Source organism: Cygnus olor, chromosome 12 (genome assembly GCF_009769625.2).
Source record: "Cygnus olor isolate bCygOlo1 chromosome 12, bCygOlo1.pri.v2, whole genome shotgun sequence".
NCBI lineage: Eukaryota > Metazoa > Chordata > Aves > Anseriformes > Anatidae > Cygnus > Cygnus olor.
Window position 1 is genome coordinate 21,589,121 of NC_049180.1, and position 16,388 is coordinate 21,605,508.

At 35.8% G+C, this 16,388-nt stretch overlaps 1 long non-coding RNA gene across 1 annotated transcript in view; it reads right to left on the minus strand.

Annotated features, from left to right (window-relative positions):
• Nucleotides 1-10,996, minus strand: part of LOC121076897 — a 104,482-nt gene extending 93,486 nt beyond the window's left edge. Inside the window, exon 1 of the long non-coding RNA XR_005823782.1 lies at nucleotides 10,827-10,996. This is a non-coding gene — a long non-coding RNA (uncharacterized LOC121076897). The remainder of the gene's footprint in view (nucleotides 1-10,826) is intronic.
• Nucleotides 10,997-16,388: the final 5,392 nt, after the last annotated feature.

Sequence of the window (16,388 nt, forward strand, 5' to 3'; positions counted from 1 at the left end):
GCACTATTAATTAATATCATTTTTATAATGTAAAAACCACCACTACTGTCTCCACCAAAAAGAAATACTTAAAACAGTATTAATATGATACAATGGAAAATTGCTAAACAATAAAATGGATCTCTAAGAAAATTTGATACAGATTTCCTGTAGTTTCCCTGCACTATTTTCAACCGTTCTCACAAGGCATACAGCAAAATGGCAATGAAAAGTGAATTTCCTGCTGTTACAGCTACTTTGGATGCTCATGCTTCTGTTCCTGTGGAGCCAGCTTGGATCAATTTCAAGAAAATAGCCTTTATCTACACTTTTGCACAGAAAACACATTTTTATTTTGAGGAGACGCAGTATTTGTCCATGGTCAGTATTTTAATTTGCAGCATAACAGTGTTGTAACTTGCATATAATTAAAGCACTAAATACTATCAGACAAAGATTTACAAAACAGTTGAAGGAAGATATTTTTGAATTTTCCAAATAGAGAAGTATTTGATTCAGGACTCTTAATATCATTTACACAGTGTATATATACTATTACATACACCTGCCTACAGTTTTCTTTATCTGTTAAAGTAGAAACAGAAAACTAACCGAAAAACAGTACCAACACAATACTGGGTCTGAAGATGTTTGTATTGTCATTTGTAGATCATCCATGTCTTCTGAGTTCATCAGGATGAAAAACTAACAGTTAATCCTAATCCAGTCACCAGGTGTGACAGTATTCAGTCGTTAGCATTATATTGAAGTTTATGGCCTGCTCGTGTCATCAGGAAGACAATGAAATAAGGTTTATTTGCTTTCGGATACAGACACTCAAGTAAATTAATGCACAAAGAAATGAAGTGTGAGGTTACTTGCTACCATCACTGAGAAATTAATAATAATCAATGGACTGTAGTTTCACAGCAAAAGTGAGTAATAAAGGCAATCATATACAGAATCACAGAATTGTAGGGGTTGGAAGGGACCTTGAAAGATCATCGGGTCCAACCCCCCTGCCAAAGCAGGTTCCTTAGAGCAGGCTGCCCAGGTAGGCGTCCAGACAGGCCTTGAATATCTCCAGAGAAGGAGACTCCACAACCTCCCTGGGCAGCCTGTTCCAGTGCTCCGTCACTCTCACCATCAAGAAGTTCTTTCTCATGTTGGTGCAGAACTTTCTGTGCTCCATCTTGTGGCCATTACCCCTTGTCCTGTCCCCACAAACCACTGAAAAGAGGTTGGCCAAATCCCTCTGTCTCCCACACCTCAGGTATTTATACACATTGATGAGAACCCCTCTCAGTCTTCTTTTCTCCAGGCTGAACAGACCCAGGTCCCTCAGCCTTTCTTCATAGGGAAGATGCTCCAGGCCCCATGTCATCTTTGTGGCCCTCCGCTGGACTCTTTCCAGGAGATCCCTGTCTTTTTTGTACCGGGGAGCCCAGAACTGGACACAGTACTCCAGGTGAGGCCTGACCAGGGCAGAGTAGAGGGGGAGGATCACCTCCCTTGACCTGCTGGCCACACTCCTTTTAATGCACGCCAGGATCCCCTTGGCCCTCTTGGCCACCAGGGCACACTGCTGGCTCGTGGTCAACCTGTCGTCCACCAGGACCCCCAGGTCCTTCTCCTCAGAGGTCCTCTCCAGCAGGTCGTCTCCCAGCCTGTACTGATACATGCGGTTGTTCCTTCCCAGGTGCAGGACTCTACACTTGCTCTTATTAAACCTCATTTGGTTTCTTCCTGCCTATCTCTCCAGCTGGTCCAGGTCTCACTGAATGGCAGCACATTCATGCCATAGCTAGTCTCATCATATCTTGTACTTAAACACCCTCAGAAGTCACATACTTCAAGGGTGCAAGACCAGACAGTTGGGCAGTTTGACAGAATACCAAGCAGAATGTTAATGAAACTGGAATCACCCAGTAAGCCAGGTCTGAACAGAATCTGACATTCTGTTCAGACAGACAACATATGCATTACCTGCTTTTTGTTCTTATTTCCAATCTGTTGGATAAACATGGAAAAGCATTTATAAACTGCACACTCTAAACAGACAAGTCTATTCTGTAATTAAACAAATCAAGCATCTCTGCAAGCTATAAGCACAAGAAACACCAAAAGACTCATCAAATCTAAATTTGAGCACAGACGTTCTTGCATGACTTGGAGACTTAAGAGCTGATAAACAATAGCCTAGCTAGGTCCCTGTTTCACTCACCAATTTCAGTGCAAATATAAATGTAAGGTAAATAAAATATGATGATACACTGGAATGAATGGACTAAATTAATAAATCACCATTTCTTTCTCTGTTGTACATGAACACACCCTACCAAAAGCATTGCTCCCATTATGAATGCCAACCCTCTGGAACAGCAAAAATGTCTACATAGATGTAAGCATTATTCTCAGTTGTAGAGGACATAGCAATAGTAATAGTGGATGTAATGTAAAATGTAATAGTGGAACACAGCAAAACAAGGACGCTCCTTCAGCTTTCTTCATACAATTTCACACCAACTTACAGATATTTATAAGGGAAAACAACAGAAATGAACTACTTTGATTATTGCTAAAACTGTTAGATTTGTCTCATAACAAAGAGTTCAAGTACAAAGTACATTAGGTATAGTTCCTTCTCTATATGCTCCATAAATCTGCTTCTTCAATATACAATTCAAAAAAGCCCCTAATTGCTATTGCTATCATGATAAACATTGGAAAGTTCTGCTTGACCTTTTATTAACATTTTTCTATACCAATATGGTTCTTCTGCTACAAGCACCCTAAGGAATTATGAAAAATACTTTTTTCTGTAGTTTAGCCCATGTGCACTTAATAGGCTCACAAATATAATACCATTATAAAAAAGAAAAACTGCCAACACTGCTAAAAAAATTGTCATAACACTAAATTATTATATAAATATAAAAGGAGTATGTCTGTAAAATATTCACTCAATGAACATCCCAAGGTGATGATTTTGCTATGTTGTTTTTATTCCTGGGAGATCCATAACACATTTGGATATGCCACATGTCACCACATGAATCAGGCAGTTAATGCATGTGCTTTTTAGAAGCAGAGATGTCTTCCCAATAGAATGTGCTATAAAAAAAAAAATGTTGAGATTCTGCTGCTTTGTCTGATAGGCATAATTTAATGTCTTGCTTATAATGCTGCATCTTAAGGAAAAATGTGTGCTGTCCTATGTAGTTATTTACAACATATTACTAAATCTATGCAAATATATTTCCCTGAGCTTCGTATTATATAACAAAGGTCAACAATGTTTGAAATATTTTGAACTACATTCCCAATATATTTTGTATATAGCACTAATGTCCAATATACATACATATATCTTAATATATTTCCAGATTTTTCTATTAATTTTATCCTACTGTAGATTATTAAATGAATGCAGGGTTTTTATTGTTTTGGGTTTTTGTTTGTTTGTTCTTTTAAGGACTGTAGAAATTGGCCTATGTAGCTATGGCTTTTCATTATGAACATTAACCATACATTTGTTAATAATGCATCAGTTAAATTACTACATACTATGTCAGCATTATTTAATAAAGTAAATAATAGTCAATATTCAATAGGTGGATACTTGTGAAAAAAAGTTGAGAGGAAAGAAGTGTTATATTCTGCTTCCTACATGATTTATTCCATAATTTCTACCATTCATTTGTTTCTACTAACTTTTAGACAGAAGATCCCCAAGTACCATTTATCTGTCTCCTTTTGCACTGAGTATTTCTCTGTCTTTTGGGAAAATTCTAGACATTTGATTACATTTACATAGCTTCTTCTCATTTTTACCTTTATGTGCACATTGTTAATGACAATTTTTTCCTGCAAATGAAATTGTACCAGTGATTACTAGTTTGTGAAAACTTGTGCATCTCAGAAAGCAAGAGCAGTTTTAAAGGTAGTATATTTTTTTCCTCCTTTTTTAACACAGGTTAGGGACAGGATACACTTTCTCTGCAGAAACTTGGTGTTGTATTTGAACTCAGGACTTCAAAGTTGAAATGTTCCTGTATGGGTAGGATACATTAGATCTACTGAAAAACGAGAACAATTTTTATGATTCCCTGTCAAGTAACTCATGTCTTTCCCAATTTTGCACACCTATGTTTTTTGTAATGTTCCACTAAACTGACACAATGCAAGTTTCACTTAGGAAAGATGTAGAAAATTTCAGAAGTGTATACTACTTGACTAATTTTCTATAACATTTTAGACCTGTAATGTCATTAATCTGCTGATGCTTTAATTCTCTGTGTGGAGTTGGTTATTATTAGAGTAAGTGTTTTAATTTCTAATGTGTTTCAGTCATCTCTGACAGGTTGTACTCTTTACCAGTTCCCATCAGTTGCTTATTTTAATATTCCTTTCAGGGACTACTTCATTATTATCTATCCTCATTTTTCAAGCAGTAATAAGGGGTTTTGTTAATTACTTACATAGTTAAATTCTAATTCTAATTCCACCAAACTGGTAGAACTGTAGTTCTGAAATTCTATTCAGGGACATATTTCCCATAGGGAACAGCATGTATTTGTGCATGTGATAGCTTGTATTTCCAAATCAAACAGTGTACCATGCAGGTAATTACCTCATCAAAACTGCATACAAAACCATGCTCGGCAGCGTAACGCAACTTAACCCTGTTTTCACCATACATATTTCCAACATTGACAGCAAGACTTCCTACTTTCTCATTAAAATACTCATCAGTACTTTCTCTATTTCTTTCCTTGCTTAGCATGGTCTCTTATCACCTGTGGATCTGCTACATTTTCATTCATCTGAATGACAAAATAGCATGGTAATTTGGAATTGATAATATACACACACAGCTGTGTTCAGATCTAGGACCATCCTGGTCAGTCAGGTAGCGACTTTAGCTCCCAGAAAGCTTTTAAATGTACCAAAGTCATACAGAATATTGATAAAGAAAGCAGATGTTTAACACCATAGTCATACTAAGTAACAGCAATCAAGTTTACTAACAAAAGAAAGCTCTCAAATCCTAGTACACACTCAACTTAAACAAAAACAAGACCGCAATGGTAAAAATGCAAATAATATCTACTACTGGCAGAAAGTTGTTATGAAATTGTTTCTGGGAAAATACTTTGAGTTGTGCCCATGATACTTGCCTGGAAGAATTAACACATTTCTCCAGTAATAAGATCCTTACTCAACATTGGAAGTTAGTTTCTTAGTGTTATCCTTCACACGTGTACATCAACATCACTGCAAAATTTTCCAAGGCTCATCGTCTCCACTTGACAAAGGTCGATATTTATTTTAAGGTAAGGGAGACCTGTGAACAACACTCTGCGCATCTCTTCACATTGTTTCCCCAACTCCAATAAAAAGAGGTAGCTTTTCTATTATACTTCACACATTTCCCCCCACAGATACACAGAGAAGGTACGGGAGGAAAACTGGCAACATATGATGCATTAAGAACACTTTTCAGAAAACATCTGTACCCCAAAAAAGAACAATACCTCCAGCAAAGCTGCTTCACCTCGAGTTTCTTTGATGTATACTACTGCAGAGGAGGTACAAAGCCATATCTTTGATGTTCGGGACAACTGTTTGCTTTCTTCTTTAATACCAAATCTCTCCTAGCTATTATGACATTTTCATACCTCTCTAGCATAAAGGAATAAAGGAAGTGGTACAAAATTTGCAAAGAATCCAGAAGTCTTTTTAAACAAAGACATTCAACAAAACTAAACATTAGGTTTTGTAGAGGACTCTAACCAACATCACCACAAGTGATATATTGCCATATGATAAGAATGTACCATTTTCAGACTCCTTAAGAATTAACCTGCCAAATATGAACTTCATGTCATAACAAATAAGTAGACAGTTAATCATGTAAATTTGTCAGCGAAGGTATAGTGACTACAATCTATTGGTATATTTAAATAGTGAGTCACTTTAATATCATACCTCAATAGTAAACTAATTTAGCCAACTAAGCCTGTTTATTTCCTAAATATTGTTCGTTTCTATCAGTTGGATTTTTTTTTTTCCCAGACACTTACATAACAAGCATTAAAAAGATACATTCGGCAGCTACAATTGTTAACATAACAAAGGCTATATAGAATCCAGAGGTTATTGCATTCTCCCAAAAGTGTTTAAATAATAGCCTAAAATCTGAAGAATTACTTTAATACTTCAATAAAAATAACCCAATTCAAAACATTTTCAAGGAAACAGAGCTCCTTGCTCTAGGCTACCGAATAATGGCTGAAAGAAAGTATATAGCTTGTCACTTCTGATTAGAGAACTGTGCCTCTGTGCTTTGAATGAGAGGCATGTCTGGTAATAGGAAGTGCAGATACTAAATTTAATAAAATAATGTGGAATACAATATATATGAAACTTGACCAAGTATAGCACAAGACGTAACATACGTTACCCTGCTCAGTCAACTACTGTGGCCTAACATCTAATGAGAGACTTAATTTCTATTTTCTAAGGAGACTACTACAAAAATACAATTTTCAGATTATACAAATATTTTATCAGACTATACAAAAATGTAAGCAAAATTGCTTTACATATCTGCATGAATACATAACAATAGCAGACAATTGCTAGACTACAAGCTGCTCAGCCTTAGAAGTCCACAAAAAAAGACATCAGGTCTTGTAAATAATTAGTTACAGAGACCCTGATGCTAATATATCACAGCATCATATTACCCACCGCATATTTCTTTCTTTCCAGACTTAAGGATACGTTGGTTTTGGGGTTGGTTGCTTTTCTGTTCTTGCTATTTAAAGACACTATCAGGATACAATATTTACATATTAAATATAAATAAGTTAGCTGCTTATCATTCCAGTATTCCAACAGAAGCCATAACAGTTTTGTCTTTCAATACATTAACCCTCAGCACAATTTTCACAATTAAATAACAAGCTCCACACAGTGCTTTCCACTCACTTTCTAAGATAAAACTATGCTACCTGCGATATGACACATGAGGGATTTTAAGACAATTCTAAGAGCTAATCCCAGTAAACCCAGAATTAAAGTTCTTGTTTCTATATTTCACTTTCAAAATATTTAGAACTTTGACAGATATGACATTATGTTTTCATTAAAACAGCTGATTTCAAAATGCTGCACTGTGCAAAAACACCATAAACAGTTTATGATGAACTGCCACACTCTTAATTAAAACAATAAATCCAGTGCACAATATTTGTGCAGCCTCTGGTTTGACCTTTGCCTCTTGCTATCCACTACCAGAGCTGCTGCCTCATTCTGTGCACCAGATGTAGAAGGTTTTAAACCATGATCTGAAAGGCAGTAAAGATAAAATAAGAGAAAATGTGCCATTACTCTTTGCAGTTATGATTAATTCAGTTCATATTTTACAATCTGGTTATGGAGTAAAACTGCAGACTTTACATCAAGTATTTGCCATTCAATACACCAAATGTATAAAAATGCCTGATATTTTAGCAAATGGCACAAAGCTAATTCACAACCACCACATGAAGGACAGAAACATGAACACTAAAAAGAAGGACATTAATCAGCTATCCATCTAAAATAACAAAGCTGTCTCTGTCAAAGCCACTTGATGGTCAGTCTTGGCAACAAATGTATCTGTTACAACAAAGCAAACCAATGCTTTCCCTTACCTCTCTACCACTTGATTTTAAGATTAAAATATCCTTGAAATCTACCTGGTATGCTCCATGAACAGAAATCAAATGTTATTAACTACTATGGCACGCTGTAATTATACCAAATTTCTTGTATTTTCACAAAAACAAATTTGAATGGAGAACCAACTCAAAGAGCTAAGTTTAGGAATGAGCTAGGATCCTGGAGTACAAGTTAGTCTAGGCAGATATCTTACAGAAAATAAGACTGTAAAATCATCTAAGTTGGAAAAGACCTTCAAGGTCACCAACACCAACCAGTAACTTGAACTGCCAAGTCCCAACGCTAAAGCACATCCCTTAGTGTCCCAACCACACATCCCTAAAAAAACTTCCAGGGATAGACACTCCACCACTTCCCTGGGCAGAAGAGAAACATGCAGTTTTCATGAAAAGAGAAACAGATAAAACATGCAGTTATTGGAGACTTCAATATTTCTGTCTTTCTGTGACTCTCCCCATCTACACTTGGTGAGACTATAAAAAAGAGTTCACAACGAATAAGAACTTATAAATTAAAAATTGGATTATACTTCTGAAGACGTATTTAGACTTTTACTTGTTTTATTTGCATTATCACAAGTCTTACAGAAGTGATTCTAAAACAAAACTATGGAAAAATAAAGACATGAATTATTAAGAGAGCCAAGAATCTCTGATTTTTTAGCCTAACTAAGGCCAATGATTCTTCCAAAGCCTACTAGACTTGGTGATTTTCCCGCTTCCATTTCCAGATTTCTAAAGAGAAGTGGGGGAAGCTACCGTGCTTGCCTAACAATTGAAGTTGTTAGCTTTCTGCAAAGCATGAAATTCTTACAGAATACCTATGCAGGTATGCAAAGGGAGAAATTTCACAGAAGCTCCTTTGTGACATACACAGTACTATACTTCTTAACAATAGTCACCACAGAGAGAAGTATTTACACACATTTAAATTTATCTGAATTCTACTGCATAAATATGAAGCCTATTGTAAGTAGTGCAAATTCCTCTTAATTTTCTTGGGTTGCTTTGTGTGAATATACACTACGGTTTAATCATGCATTGCTAGGTGAAAATTCCAGATCCTTGCTAGCTGATTGCTTCACATGTGGTCTGAATATTGCAAATCTCAAATTCAGTGTGAAGAAGTTTAATTGCTAAAATATGTCCACAAGCATAATGGAATAAGATGTCCGCATCTGCTCAGAAAATACTACACTTCTTAGCGTTTCCAATCCTTTCCCCCCCCCCAAAAAAAAAAAATCCAAAAGCTTTCCTACATTTCTTAATAACAGAACAAATCTAAAAAACAACAACAACAAAAAACTAAGTCTACTCTAATAAACCCCAAACTCAAAGAAAACAAAGGACAAATATTTTCTATATTACAAAACTTCAATTTCTATGCCAGCGGCGTTATTATAGAAGGCCTGAGTCATGACATTAGAATGTTTGGAGTTGACCTACTTATTACTCCTCCACAATTTTCATGAAAACTTTTAAAGATAAGCAAAAAGTCTAACTTGCCATCAAGTAACTATTATTGCATCAAACGATTCTTGTTAAAACTCTCTCACGCACAGAATACATGTTTTTTACACCAGATTTATATATTCACACACTCTACATATGTACCTTTTCCATCAGAAAAAAAAAAAGAACTTATTTCCTCACAAAGGTATGAGAACAGGAATACAGCGTTTGCTGGAATTGTTCTAACTGCTTCAGCTGCTGAACTGAGCAGTAGAACACCCTTGCAAACAATTTGGCTCAGGTGGTTTGTGACTGCCATGCCAGTTGCAGACACTTTGTACAATGAGGTTCTGTAGCAAGCATTAAGGCTGGGTGAGGGAAGGGAAAAGCGTTGGGGGAGGAGGGTGATTTGATGTAAAGAATGACTGAGACTTTTGTCTTAATATAAAATAAAAATGAAAAAGCCAAAAAACATCACAATCTCTTTTTACTCCTCTACAGGAAAATCTGGTTTGGACAAGGGTTACTGTTACTTCATCTGCAACTTTTCCTCTGTCCCTCATGACACAGCAGGATCCCATCAACCAGCTTGGCTATACAAGTAATATCCATGTTGGAGTACCAAAGCCCCTGCAATTCTTTAGCCAACAAGGAAACTGGAGCCAGAATACTATGCAGTTGGTGGGACAACTTCCAAATAGCTAACTAATCTTTAATGCTTTCACAATACTGAAATTATTTCTTCTAGTGTATCAGCAATGACATTTCATCAACAAACATTAAAATTCCAAGAGGTCACTTTTAAGATGTAATTAAATTCTAACAGCCTTTTCCAAAGCAGAAATCTTGACCCTGACTGCAGCAAACTTAGCTGCCAAGCTAAAGCTTTCTAATGAACAGGTGAACATGTACAAGTGATGATTGTTTGTTTTTAAATGGACACTGACATGCAAAAAATAAAATAAAATGTGCCCTTCTTCTAAATATCTATTGCAAAGAAAGAGAATATCAAAATTTCCAAAAAACAGGTGTAAGGTTATTTGAACATTAACCAACAGCATATTTTCTCTAACTTAGTTCTCAGAAACACCTAAAATGTTTTATTCAAAACACTCAAATGTTTCAGGAACTTGCAAGTTTGGGCCCATAAAAACGGGTGACATTTAACAAAGTTTCAAGACACAGAAAACCAGTTTTTAATTAGAAATATTGGGCAAACTTAAATGAAGGGTGATGCACAGGCTGTAATAACAGTACTTGCATGCCTACAGCAGAAGAGTTCATCCTTTTAGAAGGTAACATTGTGCTACAGAGTATGTCACACAGGGCATAAAATTTAAGTAAGCTTTAAATACGAATTTTGCCTGAAGATTCATTCTACTCCAGGCTCTGGTAGATGCTTTTCTGAAGAATATTTTTGATTCCATGCAAGGATTAATTTGCCTTCCTTTTCCTTCCTGAAGGAAGCAGTTGGTCAATTTTGATGAGGTTCCTGGTGTAGACAGCCTCACAAGAAATGGCTTTGCATAACCAATTAAAGTAGTGGACTTCTGATTCAGAAAATATACTGAATACATAACAGAAATTAATACTGGCACATCTATGTATAGAACACAGATTAAAATAAGAAAGTAGAAAAGAAGGCAGCAAACCCTCTCTACCCACCTTTTCAATCAAAAAACACCTGCATGGTTTTCTCTGGTTGGATCACATTAACAGCGCATATCTGAGCAAAGACAAGTTATACCCGGACATAAAACAACCACAACCAGCCAGCAGCAGCCCACCTGTGTGACAAATCCAGAAGCAACCAAGATCACTCCAAACTTAAAGCCACAACCACTTGAAGAGCTGAACAGAGCTAGACAAAGGCTTTAAAGTAATGTCAGTCACTGTAGGGTATTTCCACTAGGTCAATCAACAGTCAACCAGCTGGAAATTACAATTAAAGGTTCAGCATGATGTAGAACCACAAGACCACATTCTTATAACACTTTTTATGATCCTTTGAAAGGAAGAATGAAACACATGGAGAGAAAAATACAAATTCACCCTCCCAATCAAAACACTTTTCACTTTAGTGTTATCTTTCCTATAGCACAGTACTCTCAATATTTCAATAAAGAGAAATTAAATTTCATTTTGCAGAAAAAAATAATTAAAAAAAGTAGAAATACACACTTTTTTTTTAACAATGAAGGAGCCAATGAACTGCTCAGACTTTTTTTAACTAAACTTTGGCTTTTAAGAGCTGCCAGTCTTTTCAGGATTTCAGCTCATTTCAGCAGAACCTGCACATGCTTTGAACCCTAAAAAAAAAAACACCAAACAAACAAAAAAAACCCTATTTTCTCCAAGTTATATTGCAATTAGAGATGTAGTCTGGACTGCATGGTACCTGACTTTGCCTCTAAATTGAGAAAACTTAAAATCAGTCATTCAGATTACTACATTTAAAACAGTCATAATACCAACTGGCTGAATAACAAAGTTCACAAATGTTACTTCAGTCCGTACATTCAGAAAGAGGACATATGTTTGTCTTCAGCAGAGACATTCTGTGTTTGAAAAGTGCATACAATATACTATTAACGTTGCCAGAAACAAATCTATAATGAGATCTATGTTTTTAAAGTTCTCCTAGAACTAGAAAGATTTAGCATTTTACTTTAAAATAAAATTAATTTCTGCAAAAGTGTATTAGCAATCATATAAAACTCATTGACAGATATTAAATGTGCCCAATAACATAACAGTTCTGAATTATTTATTTCCAAAGTTCTTCTAAAAGCTGAACTTTCATACTTGCTTCTTTATCCTGACTTTGAATAGCGAAGATCTGAAGAACTGGAGAAGAGAAGATTAAGAAAAATAAAATATATGCTTGAGTCATGCTATTCTTTAACCTTCTAACATAGACCCTGCAAGAAAACTGGGCATGTGAAGATCAGCATGTGAAAGATAGCATCCATTAAGTTTTATGCTGCAATGGCTTCAGGTTTCATGAATAACAAATATGAGTTCAGTCAAGAAAAGTGGTTGCATAAAATTGAAAAAGAAATACAATCATGCAAGGCCTAAGAAGTCCACATTCCTTTGCACTCAGTTAATGCCACTTACCTATTATTAGAGTAAGAAAAGTATTTAATGACTATTTGTTTAATTTCAAAGCAGACAAGTGAGGAAAAATAAGTAAAAAGGCATCTTGAAGAAAATCTAAATTTTCCAGACTATTATACTCAGGTAATGGGTCTTTTCTCACTGGAAAATGTATGTAAGGCATGGAATGGAGGAACTTAACCAATATCTTCAATGCCTTCTAGCTCAGTAAATGAAAAAGTATCTGTAGAGGTAAGAAATCTGTATTGTAACAAAAGGACTAGGAAGAAAGAAAATTGATTTTTTATGGCCTACATAACAGAGTATTTCTTTTGCATTCAATGGATGAACCCCAACATCTAATCTAAACAACACTGATGTTCCCCTAAGAGCCCGCAAGTGTTTCCAGTGAAAACAAGTTTACCTACTTTAATGACAATAATCCAAAATAGCATGCCTCATATACAGATGACGAGTAGTATAACCCTCTCCTTCTCCCTGCTTGATTGTCAGTGTTAGCAGTATTCTGGAATGAACTGATACACGCTGAGTACATCTGCATACCCATGCAAAGTCTTCAGGGGTCCAAAACATCATATCTACACTCAAATTTGTAGAGGTTGGTAGGTGATTAGGTGGCAGATGTAGGCGGCCAATTTAAAAGCCAAGCTCTGAGGAGACTATCTGAATGAGAGTTAACTCCAGATTGCATGGGGCAGCAATCACAAAACTTTGTAAATGAAACAGGTATACCTTTCTGATAATGTTATCCACTGACCATCTATCACATTTATATAACTGTAAAGAATCTTCCTTTTTAAGACTAAGGAAAAGGAGTTCTGTTTACTAAGCTGACTAAACAAATATTGAATTTATCACCTTCCAGTGTTTTCATAACTTTTTTTTTGACTATTTACATTATGCACTGAAGCTACAGCAGTTCTAAATAAGACAAAAATCTTGCATTAATGTTGTGAATAAATTCTCCCTAAATGAACAATCAGTACCTTTAGGGTACAGACAAAGGAAATCCCAAATATCATGCTTGGAACTACAGAAGACCATTAATAAATATTACCTTCATAGGCAAAAAGAAACACGTTCATTTCAAGGAAAGACATATGAATGGGACTGCTAAATGTGAACAATTCAATACAGGGCACACTAAAATCTTCTGAAATGTTTGAATTCTTGGTTTGAATTCTTTGGGCATTATTCAAGGAAAAAGCCCAAACTTCATGAAGAATTTTTCTCGAGTTATACTTGAGAAAAACTTTTTTTTGGAATTACCAGAGGCTTTAGGATATCATTCCTAGACTAAATCAATTGAAAAATCAGTACTACTACACATGGAAAAGCACTGCTTAAAAATAAAATAAATAAATAAATAATCCCACAAAACGAGCTGTATTTCATCTTTACAAGAATGTCTTGCTAAGTTCCACCACCGGGATACTGGAAGAAAGAAGAGGGATACATCTCCATCCCATTTTTATGTCTTTCCCAGTGCCATTATAGGACTAAACTATTCTTCCTCTCTCTCTTTTTTTTTTTTTTTAATTGTGGTAGCACCAATGGGAGCAGGTGCCTTGAAGTGGGGGCACACACCAAGCCTGACCTCCCTGTGAACAGCTCTGAATTCCCTGATCTTGTTATGAATATTTTTTCTTCAAGTGCAAAGCTGCAAAATGCATGAAAACTGAAGTAATTCAATTAAGTATCCATTCTGAGCTGGAAAAGACCATTTTGTTAGAACCAGTGGAGCACTAGTTTAACCCTGGTGCTCAGAATTCCCAAGCAAGTCAGCACATTAAGCCAGCTCTTCAGCTTAAGAACAATTACTGTCATTTATCAACCTGAATAGCAATAATGCACAAATCGACAGCTTTCAAGAGGCAAAGAGCGAACTAGGTGTAATGATATGCAAAGCCACAGCACTCTACATTTTGAACTGTCTTCAGCCCATCAATACATCTCCAAGTACCTACAATTTATCAATACAAATGTGGTACCCGATGAAGGCAGGACCAAAAAGATAAATATGAACAGGGTGAAATAAAAGGTTTGAGAATGTTTGAATTTTATAATGATGAAGTACAGATCACATTCTTACAGCATTTTACATGCAGTGACCTGATCACATCACATTTTATTCAGCAAGAGGAAACTAGGATAAGAGATAATCTTTCTTTCAGGCAGTTGTAAGCAGCTGCTCTGCTTTCTTCTTTTCTTTTCTTTTCTTTTCTTTTCTTTTCTTTTCTTTTCTTTTCTTTTCTTTTCTTTTCTTTTCTTTTTCTACTTTATTTTTTTCCTTTATTTTTTTTCCACTTCCATTTCTATTTTAATCATGTACCTATGCAGCAGTTACATAGTAGGGTTACTTTAATTGAAATATATAATTAACAATATCATTGTTTTTATCTCAAGAAAGCACAATATATACAGAAGGCATCATTTGAGTCTCTCTACCTCATAAACCCATTTTAGTAGCTATTGAAGGTTTAAAAGAATACATTGAAATTACCAAATAGCATATATACCAAATGGTATTCTGCTGATGACAGGCTCAAGAATACAGAACTGATTTGATCTGTACCTAAGCTAACTGTGGGGGAAGGGGGGGGTGACTTTTTTAACATAAATAGCTCCGTTCTGAATGGAACATTTCAGCAGCTAGAGCTATTGCCACAGTTAGAGGCATTCAGCTTCCTCTTCTCAGATAGGGCTTTGCAGGCAGGGACAGGCATTTGGATTACCGGTTAACATATAAAGAGAATAAGGACATCTCTATGTTCTACCACAAGGAAAAAAAATAGGATTGTAATTATTTCACCTGAAAGTCTGGCAGTCCTGAAACTACCTGGAACTGCTAGTTTTATACCTTTTAATTTTCCTTACTTTCTGATTATTACAGCATGTAAACTACTATATGTAGTCCTATCCTGAGTCAAGATTTCAAAATGTTCACTTGAGTTAAACAATTGCTTTGGAATGTATTTTGCACAGAGGATCTCACTGTGCAAGCTATTTTCCTGAACTATGTCCATCTTCCAAAATTTAACTATGTTACAGAAAGTACTAAGATGTTCAGATGGATAAAAGGAGATATGAGCAGAACTGAAAGAGGGCTTTGCCAAAGAGAAAACAGTTTTGTAGTTAACGAATAGAGATCAAGAGGTCTGAAGTTCATTCCTAGCTTTGCTAGGGATACTTCTCATATAATTTTGAACACATCAATAAAACCCGTGCTTCCTCAGTTCCCCCAGAGACAGCTCTTTTTCTAAACACAGAAAATAGCTACTTCAGGGGACAGATGACAGTTATTGATCAATTGAAAATAGAACATCATGATCCATGAACATCTGTGTGGTATTCCTCAGCAGAAATCTGGAACAATATTGTCTTCAGCCTTCAGAAGACAGAATTTGCACAGAGACACAATTCATCATACGATACAGCTCACAGTTGAGAGGGTTTAGCAGGAGCTTTCGTATTATTTAAAATATGATTTTAACAAGAAATGCAATTTCCTCCTGTTCTATCTCTCTGGAATTCATTCACCTACCTTTAAATATTGGGGGGGAGGAGGAGGGAGGAGGAAAGTTAGTTATATTCAAGTGCTCCAGGTTTATTTTTCACATTCCTTTTCATTCCCACTGACAACTTCTTTTACCAACTTTTACCATCTTACCATGTGGGCTCATTACAGGCTCCTAAACCTGTAGGTTTAGTAGCTAGTACTTTTTAAGACACCCTAGGTTAACAGCTGCTGAAAAGGGTGCAGGTTTCCTAGAGATTGAGAGGATATCAACCCATTGAGAACACCTTAGAGATCATCAAGATGTCTCAAATGGCAGAAAATGTCATAGCATGGGATGAACTAAGCCTAATGCATCCTTTCCCCGTAGATCTTTCTTACACTGTTGATTACACTGGACTACCAGTTTAGTAGACTTACCAGTTAGTAATACAAATATTCAGTCACAAGAAATAACTCACTATCAAGAAAACCGATGAACAGGTTACTAAAGAAATAATGTGTAGCATCATCTCATCTCAAGGGAAAAACAGAAATCTACCACTGATAAAGACAGTACAGTTTTGTGAATAAGAAATGCTGTTCTTTAA